This window comes from Mustela nigripes, chromosome 12 (genome assembly GCF_022355385.1).
Source record: "Mustela nigripes isolate SB6536 chromosome 12, MUSNIG.SB6536, whole genome shotgun sequence".
Classification (NCBI taxonomy): Eukaryota; Metazoa; Chordata; class Mammalia; order Carnivora; family Mustelidae; genus Mustela; species Mustela nigripes.
In genome coordinates, this window is record NC_081568.1 from 34,997,003 (window position 1) to 35,020,583 (window position 23,581).

Below are 23,581 nucleotides of genomic sequence, written 5' to 3' on the forward strand. Positions count from 1 at the left end.
CTTTTCTTTCATAGTTGAGTTTTTATTGGTTATTCTGAAGATCAGTACAGACATCTCAATTTTTACCCAATTCTTAACATATGTACAGAAAAATCTAAAAAAAAATCATGTAGTTGTGATTATTTTCTAAAAGTTATTCCAGTGACCTCCCAGCTTAAAATCTGGAGGCAAATTTTCCTTAGCAGTCTATCAAGTACCAATGTCTCCAAATGTTGATACACTGTTACATTGTTATGCTCCATTAATTCGCAGTTTAATATCATATACACTACATACTCAAATTTTCAATCTTACACACCACATTAACAGAGTTTCTAGAAAACTGGACTACCACAATGAAGATGTGACACAGTGCACAAAATTCTGACGGGCAGAGCCAAGATCAAGGATTGGGTTTCTTTAGGAGACAATTCTACCAAAAACAACACGGCAATAGAAGTAATTGAAAATGTTCAAGACGTATTAAATGCATGATTGACTCCAAATTGCCATTTAATGTGGTATGCTTCATATTATAGAATAGAAAAACTATCCCATCCATGGAATGTTAAGCTGACACCCTAAGAAATCAAAGCCTTCCACACTCAACATCCCACTCCTTTCTGACCGCATCAGAAAATACACCACTAGCACAGGATTTTGCCTCTAAAAAAAAAAAAAGCATTTACACTTAGAAATTGGGTTGAGGTGGGATTCCCTCCTTCTTAAAAACGTTTTTAGAGTTAGTAAAACACTTGCATTTACACAGCAGTGGATAAAAATATTCCTCAGAAGAGTCCAAGAAGGGGGTCAGGAGCAACTGCTAAGACAGGGTCATGATTTTAATGAGACTTGGCTTCTTTCTCTCCTGTTTCATCAGAAGCCCGACTCGCCTCATTTTCAGTTTCTCTGTTCTCTGCTGGGAAGTCTGTCTTCGGGTCTTCGGTGGTCACTTGTAGTCACTTGAGCCTGCTTTGCCCTCGCTTGCCTCTTCCCCTTTGTTTGCGCTTCCGTGTCTGAAGACTTATCCTGTCCTGTCCCCTTTCTGCCTTCCTTTCCACTTTTTTTTTCCCCAAGATTTTATTTATTTATTTGAGAGAGAGAGAGAGAGAATAAGAGACAAAGAGAACATGAGAGGGAAGAGGTCAGAGGGAGAAGCAGGCTCCCCGCCAAGCAGGGAGCGCGATGTGGGACTCGATCCCTGGACTCCAGGATCATGACCTGAGACTTTTGCAGGAGCAGGTTTGGCCGACAGCCTCGCAGATCTCCTCTTGGGCCCCTTTGCCCCAGTCTTAACAGAGCTGACCTTCATCTAGGCCATGGCGGTGGCAGGGCCCAGAGCACCCAGAGCCTTCGCAGAGGTGGGGAGCCTGGCCTCTGCTGCACCGTCCACCGTCTGAGGTGCTATGAGCCACCTGATAATCTCTGAAGATAGCCTGAGATGTAGCAGTTTTTGTTTCAAAGAACTCAATCTACCCAGTGACACAGACTCATCATTAAACAACAAGAACAACAAAAACCCAAACAAGCAAGAAAACCCAAAAAACAAAAAACAAAAACAAAAACAAAACCCTAAAAACCAAACCAAAGCAACAAACCAAATACCTATAGGCTGAAAGAGAAAGAGGACTAAGAAAGGAATTTGAAAATAGAATTTCAGAGATCTTTGTAAGGAGCAAATTAGATATGTTGGAAGATTAGTGAATAGTTTTGAGCAAGGGGGCAAGTGGTTGTAGACTATTATTATTTTTTTTAAGATTTTATTTATTTATTTGACAAATCACAAGTAGGCAGAGAGGCAGGCAGAGAGAGAGGAGGAAGCAGGCTCCCTGCTGAGCAGAGAGCCCGATGTGGGACTCGATCCCAGGACCCTGAGACCATGACCTGAGCCGAAGGCAGAGGCTTTAACCCATTGAGCCACCCAGGCGCCCCAGTTGTAGACTATTATTAAGGGAAGTTTCCACATTCCAGTTTTATAAAGATCAACGTTAGAAAACTTAATTTATTTCATGGAAATAAAAGGAGATAAAACGTGATTAGTGCCTGTGCAAGTCTTAAAGACCCTTAAGAGTACATTTCAGCAACCAAAGGTAAATATGTATAGTGAAATGTTAAAGACAGTTCCCTTAAAATTAAAAACAAGGCAAGAATTGTAATGGGCACTGTGATAATTCAATATGGTAATGGAGCAAGGCACAATGTGGAATAAATGCAGTAAAGAAGTTTTGCAGATGATATACTTGAATACCGAAGAAAACCAAGAAACCGAACTAAAAATGTATTCGAACTAAAAAGAAAATGTATTAAGATGGCTGGCTACAAAATATCAGGTTTTCCTTTCCTACTAGTGTCACAGGATATTACGTTGGAAGCTTTGTCTGAACTCCAAGTTACAATGTGCTGTGAGTCAGATTATAAACCGAAATTTCAAAGAACGTGTCTGTGAAACTGCCGAATGAGTCATACACAGGATCTAAAATGGTACGTTCGCTAGAGATGCAGCAGGATTTGGTGAGAACGAGTATGGAACATTCTGTGTTGCAGTCCCATCTTCCATCCAAGGGCAGGGAGGGATAACAGACCCTCTTCCTCAAATGTAATGAGGCATATTGGATTGGTTTCTGATGCATGCTGGTGGAACTTGAGACCAAAGATTACGGCTGGCAGTTTCGTGTGACGAGGTGATTACGTTTCCTCAGATACGCTACAGGGAAAGCTGGTGTCTGGTTGTTCTTTCCCCTTCCTCTTTCCTGCTGCCAGCTGGCATCGGAGCACTTATCTTTGAGCTTGAGATGACCTTGGCACTGAAGACGCTAAAAGGAGACTGATAATTATGGAGCCACCATTCTTGTCCCAAGCAGCCTCCTTTACATGAATTCCTTTACATGAGAAAGGAATACGCTACCTTATTTAAAAAACTGTTCCTTGGGGCTTTCTGTTCATCGCAGCTGAAACGAAACCTCTCACTCGAACTTTTTTCTTATTTAATCATCCCAACTTGAGAGGTTTAGCAATGAGGAATAATAAGTTTACAGCTAATAAGTGGAGGCTTTTGAAAAAACATTGAGGTAGTGGTGAAGAAGTATTAATGAAATAAGTTTCAGGAGGACTCCTGGATGGCTCAGTCCGTTAAGCCTCAGACTCTTGATTTGGGCTCAGCTCAGGATGAGATTGAGATTTTAGATCCTATAAACTTTACCATTACAATAAAGAAGAAAAACTCTGTATGTAGTTAGAGAAGTGGCTAGTTTGGGGAGGTTGATTTTTTTTTTCTTTTGAGTTTCCCAATATCCTTGCAAGTGACACACCAGGTAGGTGGTATTTGGGACCATGTGAAGAGGAGTGAAAATTAAGTCTTGCAAAACTGTATTTCATTTCAAGTATAATAATATTTAATAAGCATACGGTACACCCGAGAACAAACAGTAGTCATTTCACTTCCTGCTTAAATTTCAATAACTTGAATTTGATGTTTTTTTCTGTTTCTAGGAGTCCGTGTAATCCAATTGTTTTAATTTTCCTCAGGACATCCCAAATACAAATTCTTTTTCTTTTCCATTGCTTAGAGGTTAGTTGCTTCCTTTTGTCTGTCTCGAGGCATTTGTTCAGATGTCATCTAAGAAAAAGAAACCGTGGCATGATCTTTTTATCAAGAATAGAATTAATCGGGATGGGGGCACCTGGGTGGCTCAGTGGGTTTAAGCCTCTGCCTTCGGCTCAGGTCATGATCTCAGGGTCCTGGGATCAAGCTCCGCATGTGGCTCTCTGCTCAGCAGGGAGCCTGCTTCCTCCTCTCTCTCTGTCTGCCTCTCTGCCTACTTGGGATCTCTCTCTCTGTCAAATAAATAAATAAAATCTTAAAAAAAAAAAAAGAATTAATCGGGACACCTAGGTGGCTTAGTTGGTTAAGCGGCTGCCTTCTGCTAAGGTCATGATCCCAGCATCCTGGGATCGAGTCCCGCATGGGGTCAGGTTCCTTGCATCTCCCTTTGCCTCTGTCTGCCACTCTGCCTGCCTGTACTCTGTCTCTGTGACAAATAAATAAATAAAATCTTTAAAAAAAAAGAGTAGAATTAATCAACTAAATACAGTGTTTGCTAAGTAAATTATTTTTCCATATAGTATATTTACTTATAGGAAAAATTTTCCTCAATCTATCCTCCAGTTTTGAGCTGAATGGAAATTTTTGAAGTTAAAAAAATGATATATTACATAGCCATTTTATATTAACTTTTGTAAAACTAGATTGAGATCCCAAATTAAGTTTAAAGATTCAGGCATGTTTGAGTGATTGCTGGGATGGGTTGTAGAAGTTTAGACTTAATAGCAACCCAAGAAGGCTGTAAATCCTTGTCTAACACTGAGACCCCACTGCATTGTTCCTGGCTTCCAGAATTTTCTTCCTAGATATTTATTGAACCAATAGGTTAATGGAAGGATGGATGAGTGGACGGATATAAGAGAGAGGGAGCCCTTCTTGTGAATGATAAAGCGGAGTAGAGATGACTATGGAATCCGTTTCTGGAATATCAGGAGGTAAAGCACTGTAGTGAGCAGAAGATCTGCCCCTGATATTGTTTCCTCTCCCACTTGGCTGCACTGAATTCATGTCCAAGTCCAGAGGATATCAGGGAACTGTGAATGATGACTATAAGAGAGGTTTCATTAAACTTCAGTAAGACTTGAAATACAAGTAGCAGTGCTGAAATGCTATGAATCAAACCCTTCTTCCCCACATTGCAACAAAGCACGGTGACATTTTGAGAGACTGTCCGTACAGCAGTGAGTTTATTCATGACCAGTTGTAATGCATCTTCTGAGAGTCACAGTCGTTACTGAGGGACATTTGACATGTGGCCACGGCCACCATTGACAGGTGTTGGAGGAAACAGCCAGTAACATTTGAGTTCTGTGAATGTGGCTTAATTACGGAGCCAGGACCAGAGCCCTGCCCTAAAAGTGAGTGCTTCTTTGACTTTCTATACCCAAGATATTTTTCTTGCTCTACCCTATCCTGGTTTTATTTAATTAATACCCCTTAGTTCATCATAACAAGAGAATGCTAGGTTAAAAAAAATATTTCACTATCTTCACTATCCACTGATGAAGTCTCTTAACAAGCAAATATGTAAAAGGCAAAGCTAACGATCTTGACTCTAGGTAATTGCTTTTGGTGGAAAATGACTGAATACATATAAAGTCCACATTGTCAGACATATATTAGATATTACAATTTCTACCCAACTTCCTCATACTTCGGTTGAGGTCCCTCTTGGGAGTAACTAGATAGATAGAAGATTAGAATATAATCATTGCCCTTGGGAACTTAACATTTATTTATTTTAGTAGAATTTTTCCCTCTTAGCAATTATAATAAATGTAAAATGACTAGTCTGCATTCTTTTCCTTCATTTTGTGGCTAAGCTGGACATTTTTAAAAAGTTTTAAAACCACATGAAAATTATATAGTGATGTGTACCACACTGACAGGCAAACTTGTGTGCTTGGAGCGCTGCTCAGAAAAGCTATTGTTTTCCTTCCACAGAGAATGATGGCAAGTAGGTAGGACCAATTTTGGTGAATGTAGGCTGGTGTGGGACCTAATTGTAAAAATAGAAGTGTCCTGAATAATCTGTTATTTTGGCAGCAGATCTAAGGACTATGGGCAAATACTTATGAAGATTTAAGAAAATGAAGACAAGCAAAGACAGATCTGCCTTCACCATAGTAGTTAAGAAATCCTTCATTCGGTTAGTACTGCAGAGAAATTTCATTTAGATTTTAACTTTTTGATATATAATTCACAAAGGGAATTTGTCTCACTTCAAAAATAACTCTTCAAGTATTAAACAAGAGAATAAATTTTTTTACACTAGGAAAATATTTGAGATTTTTCTGACAAAAAGCTGTTCTAGGAGAGAAAGAGAGAAGCAAAGAGCAAAGCAAAACAAAACAAATACTTTGTTCTCTAGAGTTTTCCTAACAAAAGTCTTGCATTTGTGTCTGTGGAAAGTGTACAGGGCAGTTTTGCCAACCATATGTTGTCAGAATGTAACATTTTTTCCCAAAGGTTATACGCTTCTGTTTATTTCATTTATCTCTAATGTGGGCTAGTTCCATACCAAAATTTCTCAAGTTGTTGAATTGACTCCTCTATCATGAGAAGACAATTGCCTGATGCAGCCTCCATATAGTGTGCTGAGAAAGCACATTTCCATAGCTTGAGCAAGTTCAAGGTGACTTCCAAAGGAGGTGAAGATCCAACTACTTGAGTGAGAAGGACAAGAAAGAGTGAGAGGGTAAGAGAATAGCAAAGGGAAAGGCAGGAAGGGGTGAGGGGGAGGAAGACAGATCAGAGTGAATCTGAGCTCAGATTTGAATTAACATCGTTGTATACTAAAGCTGACTGATACCAGAGCAGATTGGGTGGCTCTCTTCCCAACCCTGTCCAGTGATTTCTTATGGATAGCTTCAACAGACCATAGGGGACGTGTTTACATGCAAAAATAAGCAAACGTTATGAATCAGGGTATCTTCTCCTCTGGAGAGCTAGTTGTTAAACATTTACTGGCTCACTCCAGTTGATGTGGAAACTCTCAATGTCCAGTGTGGTAAAAGAAAAGCAATGTAACCAGATAGAAGCAACTCCTGAGCCAGGATGAAGGCATCAAGGGGGAAGGAAGGAATGCGACTCTGGATGATCAAGGTAATAATTTAATCACCTGGGTAAATTATGCCTACTGGAAAAACACACTACCGAGTTAAGCCCAGTTACTTAGATGATTGGGAAGAGCACTGGTCGTTTTCTCTGGTGTAACATTACTAATGTATGACCCAGGCAGACGCCAGAAAGAGAGGAGGTCGATTTCCCTGGGGTTTCCTGGATTAGCAGAAGTTGTCCATTTTTAGTGTGTTGAATATGATTTGGAGGGAAAACCTAATAAAAATATGATATACGCTGGGAACAAAATGAGATTGCTACAGCACTTTTTATGAAGAGTTGAAGAAGATCACAAGCTTTTTAAATAACTTGATTAAAATCTATTAGCAAGGTTGCCCAGAATAGCGATCTTTCTGAGGTTCCTAGAACATGCCAGGTACTGGCTTAATAACTTTATTATATTCTCTGATCTGATATTCATGGCAATCACATTAAGTAAATATTACTGCTATTCTCATTTGACAAATAAACTAAATAAAATCTAGAGGTGTGAAATCACTTGCTTAGGTCCTGGTCCAGACTTTGAGTTCTTATCTCCTTTAGTGTGGTTTGTTGTGCTATTCTAAGAGTTGCTCAATCTTTTTGAAATGCAAAATTCTGGATTAAATTTAATAACCAAGGAGTAATTTTCAAGTAAAAGAAGGGGATCCAGTGTACTTGATATTTTTGTATTTATAATTGTGGTTTTTATTGGTATCTCTTTTATAGTATCCTTTACAGAGAACATATACTTCTTATAAATGTCTTATATACAAATTATTATTTTATTGATATAAAAACATGAAAAGACCCAATTAACCATATAGTACTTATATCTGGAAACTTCAACAAGCTAAAAAAGTACTTTTTTTTTTTAGTAAAATTTTGTTTAAGATTTTATTTATTTGAGAGAGAAAGATAGTGAAAAAGAGCACAAGCAGGGAGGAGAAGGAGAAGAGACTCCTGGTTGAGCAGGAAGTCCTATGTGGGGCTTCGTCCCAGGACCCTGAGATCATGACCTGAACCCAAGGCAGCCACTTAACTGACTGAGCCACACAGGCTCCTCTTTAAAGTAAATTCTTTTTTTACTTTTTTTTTCTTTTTTTAAAATTTATTTTTTATTTTCAGCATAACAGTATTCATTATTTTTGCACCACACCCAGTGCTCCATGCAATCTGTGCCCTCCATAATACCCACCACCTGGTACCCCGACCTCCCACCCCCTCACCCTTTCAAAACCCTCAGATTGTTTTTCAGAGTCCATAGTCTCTCATGCTTCACCTCCCCTTTCAATTTCCCCCAACTCCCTTCTCCTCTCCATCTCCCCATGTCCTCCATGTTGTTGGTTATGCTCCACAAATCAGTGAAACCATATGATAAATGACTCTCTCTGCTTGACTTATTTCACTCAGCATAATCTCTTCCAGTCCCATCCATGTTGCTACAAAAGTTGGTAAATTTTTAAAAAATGGAATGAGCATATCTTATAAATGAAGACTCAGTGAGTTTTCACATGGCACACATCTAGTGTACAAACTGCCTAGATGGAGAGACCATGTCCAAAAACCTAGGAGCCCCTTTCATGTCCCTTTTGGCCATTGTCTGCCACCCAGCCCCACACAAAATGCAACTATTATCCCGACTTCTATCACCGGGGGTTGGTTGTACCTATTTTTGAAATTATGGAAATGGAGTTATAAAGCATGAAAACTGTATTTGCCTTTTTGCTGGTTGACCATTTTATTTGTGAGGTCCACTCATGTTATTGTGTGTGGTTGTAGATCATTTTCATTGTTGCAAGATCATTTGCTTATTTATTTGACTACTAATGGAAATTTGAATTGAGAAACAGTATTAAAGCGCATTTCCTGCCTTTGTATTTCCAGCTTATGTTAAGCCTTTTCAGCTCAGGCAAAAGTCTTGGGAATTGGGAGGATTTCTTAAAAGAATTTGCCGGCAAACACACTAATATGAGTTAATCTCTGTCTTTGTTCAACTTTAGCTTTATGTAAGTTTATGTATTTTAATGGTCTGACTTATTTACTCCATTCCTAAAATTTTAAACATTCCTGAAGCACTTTGGAGTTGTAAGACTTTTTTGCTAGCTATTCCACTCAGACCTCAACGGCCTTGGTAAATTCGTATCCGGGATCCAGCGTCTCCCACACAGAACCAAATGACTCTATGGGTCTCTAGTAATCCTACCAGCAACTTTGAGGCTAAAACTTGGGTTACCAGTGCAAACCATCTAACAAAAACTCTTGTTTTAAGAAAGCTCAGGACAGTGTTCCACTTTGTTTACACATGTAGCTATTTTCACAAAGTCAGTGTTTTATAGAAGCTTGGTGATTTAACTTGAATTTGGGTATTTTAACAAAGGACAATGGAAACTATAATATCAAATGCATTAATTCAGTTAATGGCTTTGCTTTTTCATTTTTGTTTATTTTTAAAATATTTCATTTATTTGAGAGAAATAAATATTTCATTTATTTATTTATATGGATACTTCCCAAAGTAAGCAATATAATATTTTACTGTTACATACTGGTTCCAAAAATATGAGCAATGAAGGTCATTTGTTCTTCAAAGCTCAATTTTATTAATTTTTTTCATGTATTTAAAAAGATATCTGAAAATAAATTTACGTATTTTAATGGTCTGACTTACTATAGATATAATTGCTTCTAATTTCCTTAATGATATGTCTTGGAAACTTATAAGTTTTATGTAATCTTAGGTTTTATACTTAGCAATGATATGGTTTGGGAAGAAATGATTGTACTTTGAAATAAATATCATCATTTAGCATAATTTTGAGTAAATTTATGCTTTCGAAGTTTTTATGAAGGTTCATTCAAAGTTGCCATCTTGGAACTCATTTTTAAAATAATCAGTCAATTATCTTATAGAAAAAATGAACTAATTGCTCTGTTCCTACAGACCATTCTTGGTGGATTGATTCTTTTCTAGGTAAAATGAGTGTGTCATTTACTACTCAGTGGCATATTTCCTTGGGTGTTTTGTTCTTCACCTTTCCCTTCAATACAATTAGGATGAGTTTCATTATCTACTAAGAGGTAAAATCAAATACCCAAGAGGGCACAATGACTTACCTTGGCATTTAAAAAGTGAATTTTAAGGGTGCCTGGGTGGCTTAGTGGGTTAAATAAAACCTCTGCCTCTGGCTCAGGTCATGATCCCCGGGTCCTGGGATCGAGCCCCACATTTGAGCTCTCTGCTCAGTGGGGAGCCTGCTTCCCTCCACCCCCTGCCTGCCTCTCTGCCTGCTTGTGATCTCTGTCTGTCAAATAAATAAATAAAATCTTTAAACAAAAAAGTGAATTTTAGATGTCATTAAGAAAATAAATATATGTCAATACATATATTGACTTTCTTCTTTTTAAATTTTTTAAAAATTTTTATTTATTTGACCGAGAGAGATCACGAGTAGGCAGAGAGAGAGGCAGAGAAGGAGGGGGAAAAGGCTCTGCTGAGCAGAGAGCAGCGAGCCCATCTCGGTGTTTGATCCCAGGATCCTAGAATCATGACCTGAGCTGAAGGCAGAGGCTTAACCCACTGAGCCCCCAGGAGCCCCAATTTTTTTTTAATATTTGAAAATATTTATTTGAGAGTGAGAGAGAGAACACAAGCACAGGGAGGGCAGAGGAAGAAGCAGGCTCCCTGTTGAGCTGGGATCCTGAGCCATCTAGGACGGGCTCTTCTCTTTTTTAATATGATGCAGGAAAAGATTCTATCAAACAGTAACTTTGGAAAACAAGAAAAAAAGAAAGCAAAAGCAAAACCAGCAAAACCCAACAAAGCAAAAATAAAAACAAAAAAATGAAACCAACTCCTTGTGTGTGTTACTATCAATAGCTGAACAAAGTGTGGGTCTACTTTGTCAAAGAGTTGTTTAATTTTGTTACAGACAAGAGGACTTGCCCCTAAGCATATGAAACAAAATCTTATTAACCTTGGTAGACTGGCTTTTGACAAGTTGATTAAATATATTTGCCCCATTGTTTTTTAGCTGGAAAGCTGGAGGTAACTTAAAATTGTAGTAATTCCTACTTCAAATTTCTTAGGCGTATTGTGTTTTGCTGGGTATTATGGGCTGAATTGTGTCCCTGCCCTCAACCCAAGCTACCTGTTGAAATCCTAACCCCCAGCACTTTAGAATGTGACTGCTTTTGGAGACAGGCTCTTCAAAGTGGCGATTAAGTAAAGGGAGGTCCTTAGGATTGTCCCTAATCCAATATGACTGAGGGTCTTTATTAGAAGAGAGGATTTGGACACAGACACATACAGAGGGAAAGTGATATGGAGATACAGAGAGAAGATGGCCATCTATAATTCAAGGAGAGAGGCCTCAGAAGAAACCAACTATGCCAATAGCTGATCTTGGACTTCTAATCTTTGGAACTATGAGAAAATAGATTTCTGATTAAGCTACCCAGTCTGTGGTACTTTGCTATGGCAGTCCTAGCAAACTCATATATTAGGTTAATATCTATTAAAACAGTTCTTCATGAATTTTTGATATTTTATTTTTCATGCTTTCTGTTATTTTCTACCCCTTTCCATCTCTATACGATGTAGTTTTCTTGGAGCTAGCATGATTTGGTAGAAATAGGTAGTCTTCTACTATGGGATAAAGGAGGTTTCTTTTAAGAAGAGAGAAATAGCAAGTCAAGCTAAAGAGTGAAGGGTCCGGCTCCTTCCTGTCTGCATTTAACAGATTTTTTTCAACATCTTTGCAATACCCATGTATTTGAGCCATTTATTAGTCTTTTTTTTCCCCACTTTGAAATGGTTAATCATGCTTCTTTCTGCTCCATAATAATACTCGCTGCCACACGAGGGCCTTCCGTAAAACTGAGATGATACATTTGAAGCATCTAACAAAGTGCCTGGGTAGGATTTTGGGAATAAAGGTTGGTCCTCTTCTCATTTTTGTTCTCTGCTTTTTTAGGAAAATGACCTGCTGGATAGGAGGTAACCAATGACTCGGATTTGGATAGCTCTATCACTAGAATTAATTAGGAAACTAATGGTGATAAATTATTTACTTAAAATTAATTTTGTCCAATAAATAGAGTCTGCTGATATTTTTCCTTATGTGCCTGAGGGCAAGCATTCGAATATAGTTAAGTTATAGTGAAATTAGAATGGTGATGGTCATAGTTTGATTTTATGTTTTATGAAGTTAAGATCAAGAATGGTTAGTTATAATGTAAGTTACTGTGTACTGAAAACTTATTTTCTGATTTTTCCAACTCTGCCTACCATTCTTTACTGTAACAGTCACGTAAGATATACTTATTTTAGGTATCTATACACAGTAACACTGGAGGCAATTTTTTACATGGGTTTTGCAAAGATGTTGAAAAAATCTGTTAAATGATTGAACTTAAATATGATACTGTTTTTATCAAAAAGTGTGTAAAAGTGATAAATTTATACATTTACTGCACATATTTATGTATGCTAACTATGTAGACTATGTAATGGATTCTGAAAACAATTATAAAATATTCTATCTGTCCTGGTCATTGCCCTAACCTCAAAGTCTAGTACAATGCCTGCTGTGTATTAGGTATACACTTACTGCTAGATGGATGGATGGATAATGAATCAGTGAATAAATGGCTTTTCTAAAGGAACTTCAGATATACTCTCAGTAGTATAGACCACATAAGACCTGGTCTAGTATATATAGAAGACAGAAGTTTTGTTTTATTGCTAAGTTGTACTAATTACTAGGAAGAGTTATATTTACCTCTTGGGGAAAAAAGAGTCTTTTTCTTCTGGAAATGTTATGTTGAAAACCATTCCTGCCTGGCATATTACCATTATATGTCCCAGGTAACCCAGTTAAACATCTTTCTAGCAGTAGCTCTTCATAGGCATTTCTGTATTAATCACTTTATGTCTATTGTTGTGTAGGCCACATCTTTTCTTCTACCTTTACAGTAATTGATTGATTTGAGGAGACCTATTTGGATTTATATTTATTCTCTTTCCACAGACCTGTCTTTAATTTGGAGTTGACTTGGAATAAACTTGACCTGGAGTTAATTTCCAAAGTAAATTTTCTTACTTGAAAATGTAGAATTTTTAAACTTCCCATGCAGTAACTACTAAACTGCAAAAGAGAATTCCAAAGAAACCTGGCAAGACTTTCAAGGTGTTTTATTTCTTGATGTTAAAAATGTAGTTACTAGTTCTAGAATATTATTTTTATATGATTGCATTCATACATTTTTTTCTGATTGACTTATAACAATGTATCATTACCAGTGCAAATACTTTACATTCTGGTGGTTTATTTTTTATTACATTTTGTATGTGTAGCTTTAGTCCCTGGGAATCTTGAACCAAGTGATAGAAGCAGTTGGAAATTTGAACTTTTTTGTAGTAATTTAATGATAGTAATATTGAACTTTCTCTCATAGCTATTAAGGCCATTTGATCCATTGTCTTAAATTATCCACAGCTTGCTTGTATCGTGCTTATCACTTTCACTTCTTCTTCCCTCTTTTTTCTTTCTTTCAATATACCCTATCTTATTTAAGAATAATTCGAAATAGCATAGAATATTCCACAAAAATCAAATGTATGAAGAATAAATGCATTCAAATTTCTGTGAAAATAGAAAATAAAATGGAAAATCAGGAATGCAGATAGACCATAGAATTCTGGAAATTTACTCAACTTGAGTAATACATTTAACTCGGGAATCTGTAGTGGTTAAAGTTAAAAGGACATATGATCATTCTTAAGAAAACATACCATATTCTCAAGAAAAGTCATTTTTTCCAGGCATTTATTTTTCATCAAGCTATCAAATGATATTGTAATTAGTAAAGGAGCAAACACCATGGCAGATTTTATTAGATCTCATAATTAACTTCAGAAAAAGTACTTATGATGAGTGATTTTTTTTTTTTTTTTTTTTTTTTTTTTAGAGAAGTAAGTTTTTGTCCAGACACATCTTCAGATTTCTTAGTCTAAATACATAGGAATTAGCCCCAGGAAGTTTTAATCACAACTTCCTTTGATCTTTGTACAATTTCATTTTCTGTAGCAAGGAAAATATCACCTAAAGGTTTCATTACCAAGGCCAGAAAAAATTATTTTGAGGGCCACTTTGAATCGTTTACCTTCATTTTGGCAAAACCAAAGTCTAAAATTGTCATATGTCTGGGGTGCCTCGCTGGTTCAGTCGGTTAAGCATCTGACTTCAGCTCAGGTCATGATCTTGGGGTCCTGGGATGGAACAGGGAGTCTGCTTCTCCCTCTCTTTCTGCCTTTCCTCCCACTTATGTGCTCTCTTGCTTGCTCTCTCTCCAATAAATAAATGAAAGCTTAAAAAGAAACTTAAAGATTTTCAAATGTTTTAGAAGTGTTAAAAGTTGTTACAGAAGATTTCTTCATTATTAACCCACAGATACCCTTTGTTATTGCCACTCATGGTGATATATTCACCAAATGGAGTCTGAATTCTCCTCTAAAATGAAAGAAACTATCCATTGTTGGAACATTTGAGAACGCTTTACTTAACAGAGGTATTAATTTCATTCATAATCTACAATTTTAATATTTTGGTCAGATGTTCTTCTAATACCTGAAATGCAATATGGTTAAAAAAATTAATTCCTAGTCTTTTCATTCTATGTCAGTCCACTTCATCAACCTTATACATCTGGCAGGACTATCATCCCATCTGCCTTGTAGTGAAACACACAGAAAGGTGAAGGACCATCACTCTTATAACCCTTATTCAAGCCATTGCCATATGCTGTTACTGTTTCTCTATGTCATCTATTGCGTGTGTTCTTTCTGCTCTAACTACTTCAAAAGCTTTGTGCAAATAGGGAGTTTGAGCCTAGAGAATAGCAACATCTTTTACTAGGACTTTCAATCATCAGTCATTCCATGTCTTACATTAATGTAATCTTCACAAATAGTTACAGAAGCACATCAGTGCTGACTGATAACATAAAACACAGTGGTAAACTGCAAAAGGGCAGATGTGAGAGAATTCCTAATGATGAAAACATTCATTCTCATAGCGTGATATTCCTTTTTTTTTTTTTAAAGATTTTATTTATTTATTTGAGAGAGAGACAGTGAGAGAGAGCATGAGCGAGGAGGTCAGAGGGAGAAGCAGACTCCCCATGGAGCTGGGAGCCCGATGCAGGACTCGATCGCGGGACTCTGGGATCATGACCTGAGCCTAAGGCAGTCGTCCAACCAACTGAGCCACCCAGGCGTCCCTAGCGTGATATTCCTTTAACAGATATTTAATGAGCACCTGCCATGTACTAAGTACTATTCTAGGTTATATGCATTTAACTAAATGCCCCAAACTTAAAAATTATGGAATTAGAAGTGACGGTACACGTCATTTTATACTATGAACTTGTACACAGTGCAGAGAAGTCTATAAATCTTCATATGAATGGAGGTTGGACGGTGTATTTGAGATAAAGAGAAAGAATGCAGAAGATAATTCAGACGTGGCGAAAACTTATGGCTATCTGTCCAGTTAGAGGAAACCAGCTGGTGATGTTCACAATCACAAAACTGTTGTGATGGCAGCTATAGAAGTGACCCTGAAACGTCTACAATCTGTTCGTCTTCTGAAAGTCTATTCCAACGAAGCAAAATGTTGACAAATTCTTGCCGGGTCTTAATGACATTTTCATGGCCTGGAGGGTCAAGAAAGTGATTACAAGAGCTAATATTTTTGCCCTAATTTTGAATCAAATTCATAAAGGGCCAAATGGCAGGTGATTTTGGAAAAACTGACCATGGCGTTTTAGAATTTGGAATACACTGGGAGAGCTACTCATTGGATAGGTACTCTAGACTTTCAGAACGAAGACTTCAAGAAAGACATGAAGATCTCAGAAGAAAGCTCAGAAAGATAGCAAAAAATGCTGACAATAGAACTCTGACAATGCAGATCTCAAAGTATTTTAATGAGAAAGAAAAGGCTCATAATGGAGGAAAGTGTCATAACTCCGCAGAGAACTTTATTATGTGTTCAGATTGTAAAAAATACATGCAAAGGAGATAAAAAGGAAGACAGATAACCCAAAGGAAGACAAATAACTCTAAATATAGAAATGTAGTATGGATTGGTAAGAATTGTGCAGGAAGGTCAACATCCATAATGAGCTGAGGTTTACAAAATTTCCTACTGACTGCTGAGTTTGGCTTCAATTGGAAATGAGTAGGGCTATTTTGAGTGTAAGTCAAAACTGCTCTGGTTGATATATGTCCTCCATTGCTTGTTTGTACTCTGCTCTTTCTCTATTAAATAGAGGCATTACCTAATGTTAAAACAAAATTCCTTTAGCTTCCAGTATTTTCGCTAAGCCTTTTTTTGGAGTCCATATGTAGAACTCATAGATTAAAAAAGTAATTTCCAATCTCCCAATGCTAGAGATGGAAGGGCCCAAATCAAAGATGTCAAACTGAGTTTGTTAAGAGGGTACGAACAAGGTCAGAGGGAAAAGAGAGAAGGAGGCTTTCAGACACACATCTTTAAATGAAGGGAGGTTGTACTCCCAAGAATTTTTCTGCCTTTTCAAAGTTCTTCTCTTATGAGCTGCTATAGGGTTATTACTGAGATATTCAATGAGAGTAAAAATGGGACAGAAACAGGAGATGAACTTTGTTCAGCTTGACTTTTTAAAAATGTTCTGAAAATCTCAAACTTACCTCTCTTGATATGCCAGAAGTCAGAGCTAGTCTTGACTTGGTTCCCAAGGGATTCCACCAACACCAAAGATTAATGGAAGATAATATGGTGTCAGAAATTTTTTAAAAAATGGGAATTTGAAATTTATATTTCAGTTGGGAAAGTAAAGAGAATAGGGAATGATTTAGGAAAAGTTACAAAATTTTTAAAAAAGATTTTATTTATTTATTTGACACAGAGAGAGATCATAAGTAGGCAGAGATGCAGGCAGAGAGAGGGTAGAAGCAGGCTCCCTGCTGAGCAGAGAGCCAGAACCCTGAGATCATGACCTGAGCCAAAGGCAAAGGCTTAACCCACTGAGCCACCCAGGTGCCCCAAAAGTTAAAATTGTTGATTGTTATGTAGCTATTAGATTTTTGTCAAGGAAAATAACCCTTAGGATTATTACTGGAGAAAGTAATAGTGGAGAGGAGATCAAACCTAAAATCTTTCAACAAACAAGTGTCAGAATAGGTCATTCTACTGCTAAAAAAAACTTTATGGTTTCTTATTGCACATACGATAGTAACGATAATATTCCCTCTGACAAACTTCTTCATCAAGTTCTCATTTATTCTCCCCCTTTTGCACTGAAAACATTTATCATTTTGAAAACTTTGAGAAAACTGTAGATTCACAGGTAAGAAGTAATACGAGAAGTTGCATAGACACATCACACAGTTCCCACAATGGCAACATACCGCGTAATTCTGGTACAAAATCATAACCTGGCACTTGCCATTCATATTCTCATAGACCTTTTTCTAAAATATCCACAGTCAAGGTAGAGAACAGTTTGATCACAATGATCTTACTCTGACTTACAAGTCTAGCATGAGGCAGCTGCTGCTCCCACCTACCATATCCTTTCCTAGAATCTCCTTTTCTCCTGTATTAGTTTTCCATTTTTGCATAACACATGACTGAAAACTTAATAGCTGAAAACTGCACATGTAATATCTCAATTTTTGTGGTCAGAAGTCTGAGCACAGCTTAACTGGGTCCTTTGTTCAGGCTCCTACGAAACTGCAGTTGGGGTATCAGCCAGCCTACATTCTCTTCTGGAGCCTTCTCTGGGGGAAAAAAAATCAGTTTCCATGTTCCCCTGCATTAGTGGTGGAATTCACCTCCTTGTTGTTCTAGGACTGAGTCCTCTCTCTTCTTACTGGCTGTTGGCTGGGAGCTCTTCTCACCTCCCAGAGGCTGTCCGTGTGTCTCTTCATGTGCTCCTTTCACAATCAGATAGCTTATTTATTCAAAGCCAGAGAAAGGGGTCTCTCACTCAGGTCTGCTATGATGGATTCACATATAATACCACCTACTCTTGGGAGAGACATCCCATTGCCTTTGCTGTATAATGTAACTAAGTCAAGAAAGCAGCCTGTTGTTGCCTTTGCTATATTCTTTTGCTAGAAGCAAATCACATGTCCTGCCCATGCTAAGGGGAAAGGACCATACTACGTTTGACATCTGTGGGACTGGAATTCTGGGCCATGTTAGAATTCTGCACACCATATCTCCTAATGTCCCCATTACCCTGTTCCCGTCACTCGGAACTTCTCTCTTTTCTCCCAAGTATGACTCCATACCTACCACTTCCCTTCATTGGAATATTATTCCCCCTATATTTACAAAACTCTATTTTTTTTTGTTACTTTTCAAAGATAACTGTAGTGAAGAGGTCCTTCTTCCTGACCTTCGTATTTAAAATAGCATTTTCGCCTTTATCTTCTATATTCCTGTCTTCATTATCTTGCTTTATCTAGTTCCATACCACTTAACCCTACCTGCCATACTAGGTATATATTGTCTGCTTGTCTTCACTAAAATAAAAATTTCATGAGGCAGAGATTTGTTCCCTTTTGCTTCCTATCTCTGGTATTTGGTCCCTTGTGCAAAAGTGGTCCAAAAATATTTGTTGAATGAATGAATGAATACTGTATTTGGCGAATATAAAACTAAATAATTTTATTTGAAAGAACGTAGTGGTTAAGCTCACCAGCTTGAGTTATAGTGCTTGTGATTGAATCTCTGTTCTCTGACTTAATGTGTTTATGCAAATAATTTCACCTCTTTATACCTTGCTTTTTTTAGCTGTATAATGACTAACATAATAGTATCTTTTCTTCAGGTTGTTTAGGAATTCTGAAATAACACATGTACAATATTTATTAAAGTATCTTATAATCGGGGGCACCTGGGTGGCTCAGTCAGTTGAGTGGCTGACTCTTTGTTTCAGTTCAGTTATGATCTCAGGGTCGTGAGATTGAGCCTCACAAGGGGCTTTGTATCAGCGTGGAGTCTCTCTCTCCCTCGTCTTCTGCCTCTACTCCTGTTCACGTGCACAAACATGCTCTTTCTCTCAAATAAATAAAATCTTTAAGAAAAAGGTATCTTAAAAACAGGAAATTCTCCATAATACCAACAAATGTTATTGCTGGTAGTAGCTTATTCAGATAAATAACAGCTAATGTGAGTCTGTGGGCCAGGAACTCAGGCAGGCGTCAGTGGGGATGGCTTCTCTGCTTCACATGGTATTCGCTATGGCAACTCTACTGGAGTTAAGAGATTGAAAAGTGGCCTTCAATGCATACCTAGAACCTCATCTTGGGAAGCTCAAATGGGTGTGTGTTATAAAAGGTGACTGGACCTCTCTCTTCCATGGCATTTCCTAGGTTCAGTTCTATGGGGTGTTGGTTTCCTTGTGTGACCTCTCTTTCTACATGATCTCTCATCCACAAGGTCTTCTCTCTTTAGTTTTAGGCTATCAAACTCAACAGAGCAGCTGGCTTCCCAGGGAGTAGAAAGGAGATGTTGACAGTTCTCTTGATACGTAAGGTGAGAACTAGCCCAGATTCACTTCTGCTGTATTCTGTTGGTCAGAGCAAGTTATAACACCAGGCCAGATTCAAAAAGAAGAAAATAAAACCCTGCTCTTTTTTTTTTTTTAAGATTGTATTTATTTATTTGACAGAAAAAGATACACTGAGAGAAGGAACACAAGCAGGGGAGTGGGAGAAGGAGAAGCAGGCTTCCTGCGGAGCAGGGAGCCAAATGCAGGATTTGATCCCAGGACCCTGGCATCATGACCTGAGCCGAAGGCAGACACTTAATGACCCAGGCACCCCTAGACCTCCACTCTTAATGGGACAAGTGGCAGGAGTGTACAGAGACAGAAGGAATTACTGGCAGTTCTTGGGCACTCCGTTTAACAAAAAATATTAAGAAAATGTTTAAGAAAGCTTATAACAGAGGTTAGGATGTGGATAAAATAGTGAAAATTACATTTTCTAAACCATATCTTGATACAAAACCTAAAATGGAAAAGAGATCAACAAACTTAAATACACACACACACACACACACACACACACACGAACACTAACAAGAAATATTGAGAATTTGACCTAATAGATTGAAGAAAAATAAGGTAAGTCTAGACCATTCAATCAAACAAAAATCTAAAAGAAACAGCCATTGCAAAATGCTAAAGTGTGCTGTGGAGACAAACAAATTAAATAAGAACAAAAACTGGTGATTGAGAGCAATTTGATAATACTTTGTAAAATGAATCTGAGTGTTTAGACTGTAAGAAAAATATCTCCTTCTTGGAAATAGGAATATGATTTCAAAAGCACATTAGCTGCCCCATATTTAATTTACATAAAAATTAGATTCTTCAGTACTTGTTTTTCTAGCTCTGATGCAGAAATAGAAATATATATCCACTTTTTAGAGAATTTTTTTCCAGTTACAAAAATAAAAAAAAAAATAAAACTGTAAGTTATCTGTAAAAATACATATTTTAAAAGGGCTAAATGGCTACAAATATCACAGTAATTCAGCTCAACCTGGAATTGCAACACCATTCTTTACAGTTGGTAAAGGCAGATACAAATTAAAAATAAGAGATTTAATTTTCCCTGTTGAAAATAGACACTCTTCCCTTTTCTTAGAGCACTTACTTCAGATAACTTGTAAGTGCTTCTGAAAAGTATGTATTTTTTTTTTTTTAGACTAAATAAGCCTCTTACCAGGTTTTTGACCTAAGAATGTCTTCCTCAAGGACTCAGGAACCAGATTCTTGAAATGCAATCATTTTCCAGTTTCTGTGGGAGGGTGGGAGCCTTACTTCAGTGGGAGCCTCACTCTTGAGAAGCAAAACTATCTCTTGTTATAAACATAGGACAACTTTATTTTTCCTTTGGGTAAAGCCAATGAGTGAGCACAGATGGTCACCCCAATTACCAGATGAGTTTAGGATGAATATGTGACAAACGATGATACCAAGTCCTCTTACTTGAGGACTAGTTGTTGGTTAACTTGAGAACAACTACATGGCTTGTATCTGCTAGGTTAGATAAAAGGATAAGATTTCTTTTTGGCATTGCAATCTCTGAGCAGATGCTTGTGATATGTATTTGCTTTCTAGTTTAATGTTTATTCAATAATAAATCTCTGTTTTCTTTTTCTTCTACCTTTGTGGATAACTATCCTGGGTTGGGAGAAGATTTTGGCTTAATTACATTTCCCTAACAAAATATAGTTCATGAAAAACACAGATTAATTATGAAGAGAAAACAATGTACTAAAATAGTTTTAAGTTTTGATTAATGAGAGATGTGTTAGACTCACTCCTGTGGCAACTAAAACAATGGAGTAGAGAGACAGAGATTTAGAGAACCGAGCAGCCTGAAAATGGGGAATTCAGGATTCTGCTCTTGGTTTCACCACTTCAGTGTCTGTGTTTAACGTTATGAAGACTCATTTCTCTTCTTGGTAAAATAAGGGTAAATTGGACCTGTGGCCCATTGGCAATATCCATTTTTATACATATTATATATATTGCACGTTTTATGTAGGTTATTTAAAAATGAAGAGATGAGATAAAAATTGAACTTCTGAAAAATAAGAAGAAAGAAGAGAAAAGAAAAGGGGAGGAAGGACCATCTTTCTATACTGGGCTCTTGTCAACAATTAATGCAGCTAAGGAGTGACTCATTCCTTTATAGGGATACATGCCCTTGAATCGCCTGTAACCTTCATCATACCTCTTGTGTATCATTTGGTTTGTTCATTCACTTCTATTTTTTGTATACATGTATGCAAGATACAGGTCACTGAACAAACCACTTGAAATAGGTGTGGATGATGAGAGCAAGAAAAGAAGGACTACGTCAACAGTACTGGTCTACTGCTCTTTAGGCAGAAAGTAACCCTCGTATCCGCACATGGGCAAAGCAAACAATGAAAGGTTTCTAAGCTGTGTTCATTACTTTCTATCCTGACAGGCAGTCGCTGGTGATGTAATCAAAGCATATCTTTACCACCGGTGCCTTCACTGGCCAGAATAGTTTCAACATAGAACAAATGGAGAAAGCTAATTAATGACTGATTTAAGATCTTACTGGAGGTAGATTAATTTATTAATTAATAAGGATTTTATTTATTTATTTTAGAGAGAGAGAGCACAAAGGGAAGAGCAGAGGGAGAGGGACAAGTAGACTCTGTGCTGAGCACAGAGCCTGATGAGGGGCTCGATCTCAACACCTTGAGATCATGACCTGAGCTGAAATCAAGTCAGTCGCTCAACTGAATGAGCCACTCAGGCACCCCTAGAGGTGAATTTAAAAATGCCACCAAACCTGTTTGGTTGAGTGCATCTTTATTGATTAGATATGTCCGTTTTAATCTTGATTATAATTTCTTTTTAAATACAGACTTAGCACTCCTTCTATCCCTCTAAAGATCTTACTTGCCATTTGTGCATGTGTGTATGTGTGTGTGTGTGTGTAAGAGAGAGAGAAACAGAATTGCTCTTTTTCTTTTGGTTCAATTGTATCTAGTTCCTGAGACAGGCAAATGACCATTATATTTTAAGCCTCTAATGGACATTAGCTTTGCATGTAGTATACCAAAGCTCTGTGGGCCTCCACACTGTAGTTTAAATACACATCTGGTATTCTTGTGTAATCTGTGGCACAATATATAAACTATAAATATATCATTTTTTTAAATCAGAAAATTGCCACATTTCAACTGAAAAAACCTTAAAATATCTTCTTGATGTAAAATACTGTTGAACAACATCATAATTAGTTTCCAAATGATTTACAATTAGTATTTCTTCCAAAGAATAATAAATGAAACTCAACAAGTATAAGCTATTCATTTTTGAAAAGCCTCCTTCTTCAAAGAAATCAGTATTGTTAATAACAGGAAATGTCACAAATGTCCAGATCGGCTAAAAATAAATCTGTCTAAATGGGAAAAAAAGTAAAAGGAAGATAAAATTATCTGTCATTTTTAGATTATGGTATGCATTGGAAAACTAATTGCTTATATACTGAATATCCTGTCCAAACAAATTAAAATGGAAGTGAAATTATCATGCTTGGAAACTGCCTGTATCACACATTCAACCATTCAGATTTCAGAGAGAATGATCTCAGCAATTCTCTTGCTAAGCTCACTGCCCTTGCATTCTTTATACTTATTCCATTTCCAGTCTTTTACCCTAAATGGCTGGCTGAAAAATGCATTTAGCCTTGACTATTGGCAGCCACCCAGCTAATCTCCAGAACCATAACACAAAGTAGAAAGAGGGGAGACCAACATAGAGCATGCAGCTTTAAACCCATACCTTGTCATTGAGCTTCTTCCCATGACTCTTAAATTATGATGTTAAGTGATTTAAGTTTAGATTTTCATAGGCCGAGACAATTTCTGGGATAATGTTAGGATCCTTGAGATTAGCTTGTCCTTTAATTTCAAGAAATGTTAAGCAGTCAAAAAGTTTATGTTACATCAAATTATTGTATTATTTTCCATCTAACAAACAATGGTGTGGAGAACATTGCTGTGTTTTGAAAAGTATTTTCTCCTTTCATTCACATTTAAAAAATTCAGAACTAAGAATCCAACTGATTGTTTATGGAATTAAAGCCAGGCTTCTCCATGTGGCATGGAAATAGGTAAAGTCTTAATTCCAGTACCAGAACTATCCAACATGGGTTGTAAATAAAACCATGTGTATGGCAGTAGTAGCTGGATATTTAAAATGTATTCTAATTACAAGATTGGAGATTTCTCTATGCCTCATTGACTTATGACTACTTTGATTTGAAATATAACCACAACTTAGAGA

The 23,581-nt window shown here is 37.2% G+C and overlaps 1 pseudogene; it reads right to left on the bottom strand.

The window, feature by feature from the left end:
* Window positions 1-512: 512 nt before the first annotated feature.
* The window catches only part of LOC132027505 (uncharacterized), a 50,073-nt pseudogene continuing 27,004 nt past the window's right edge, over window positions 513-23,581 (bottom strand).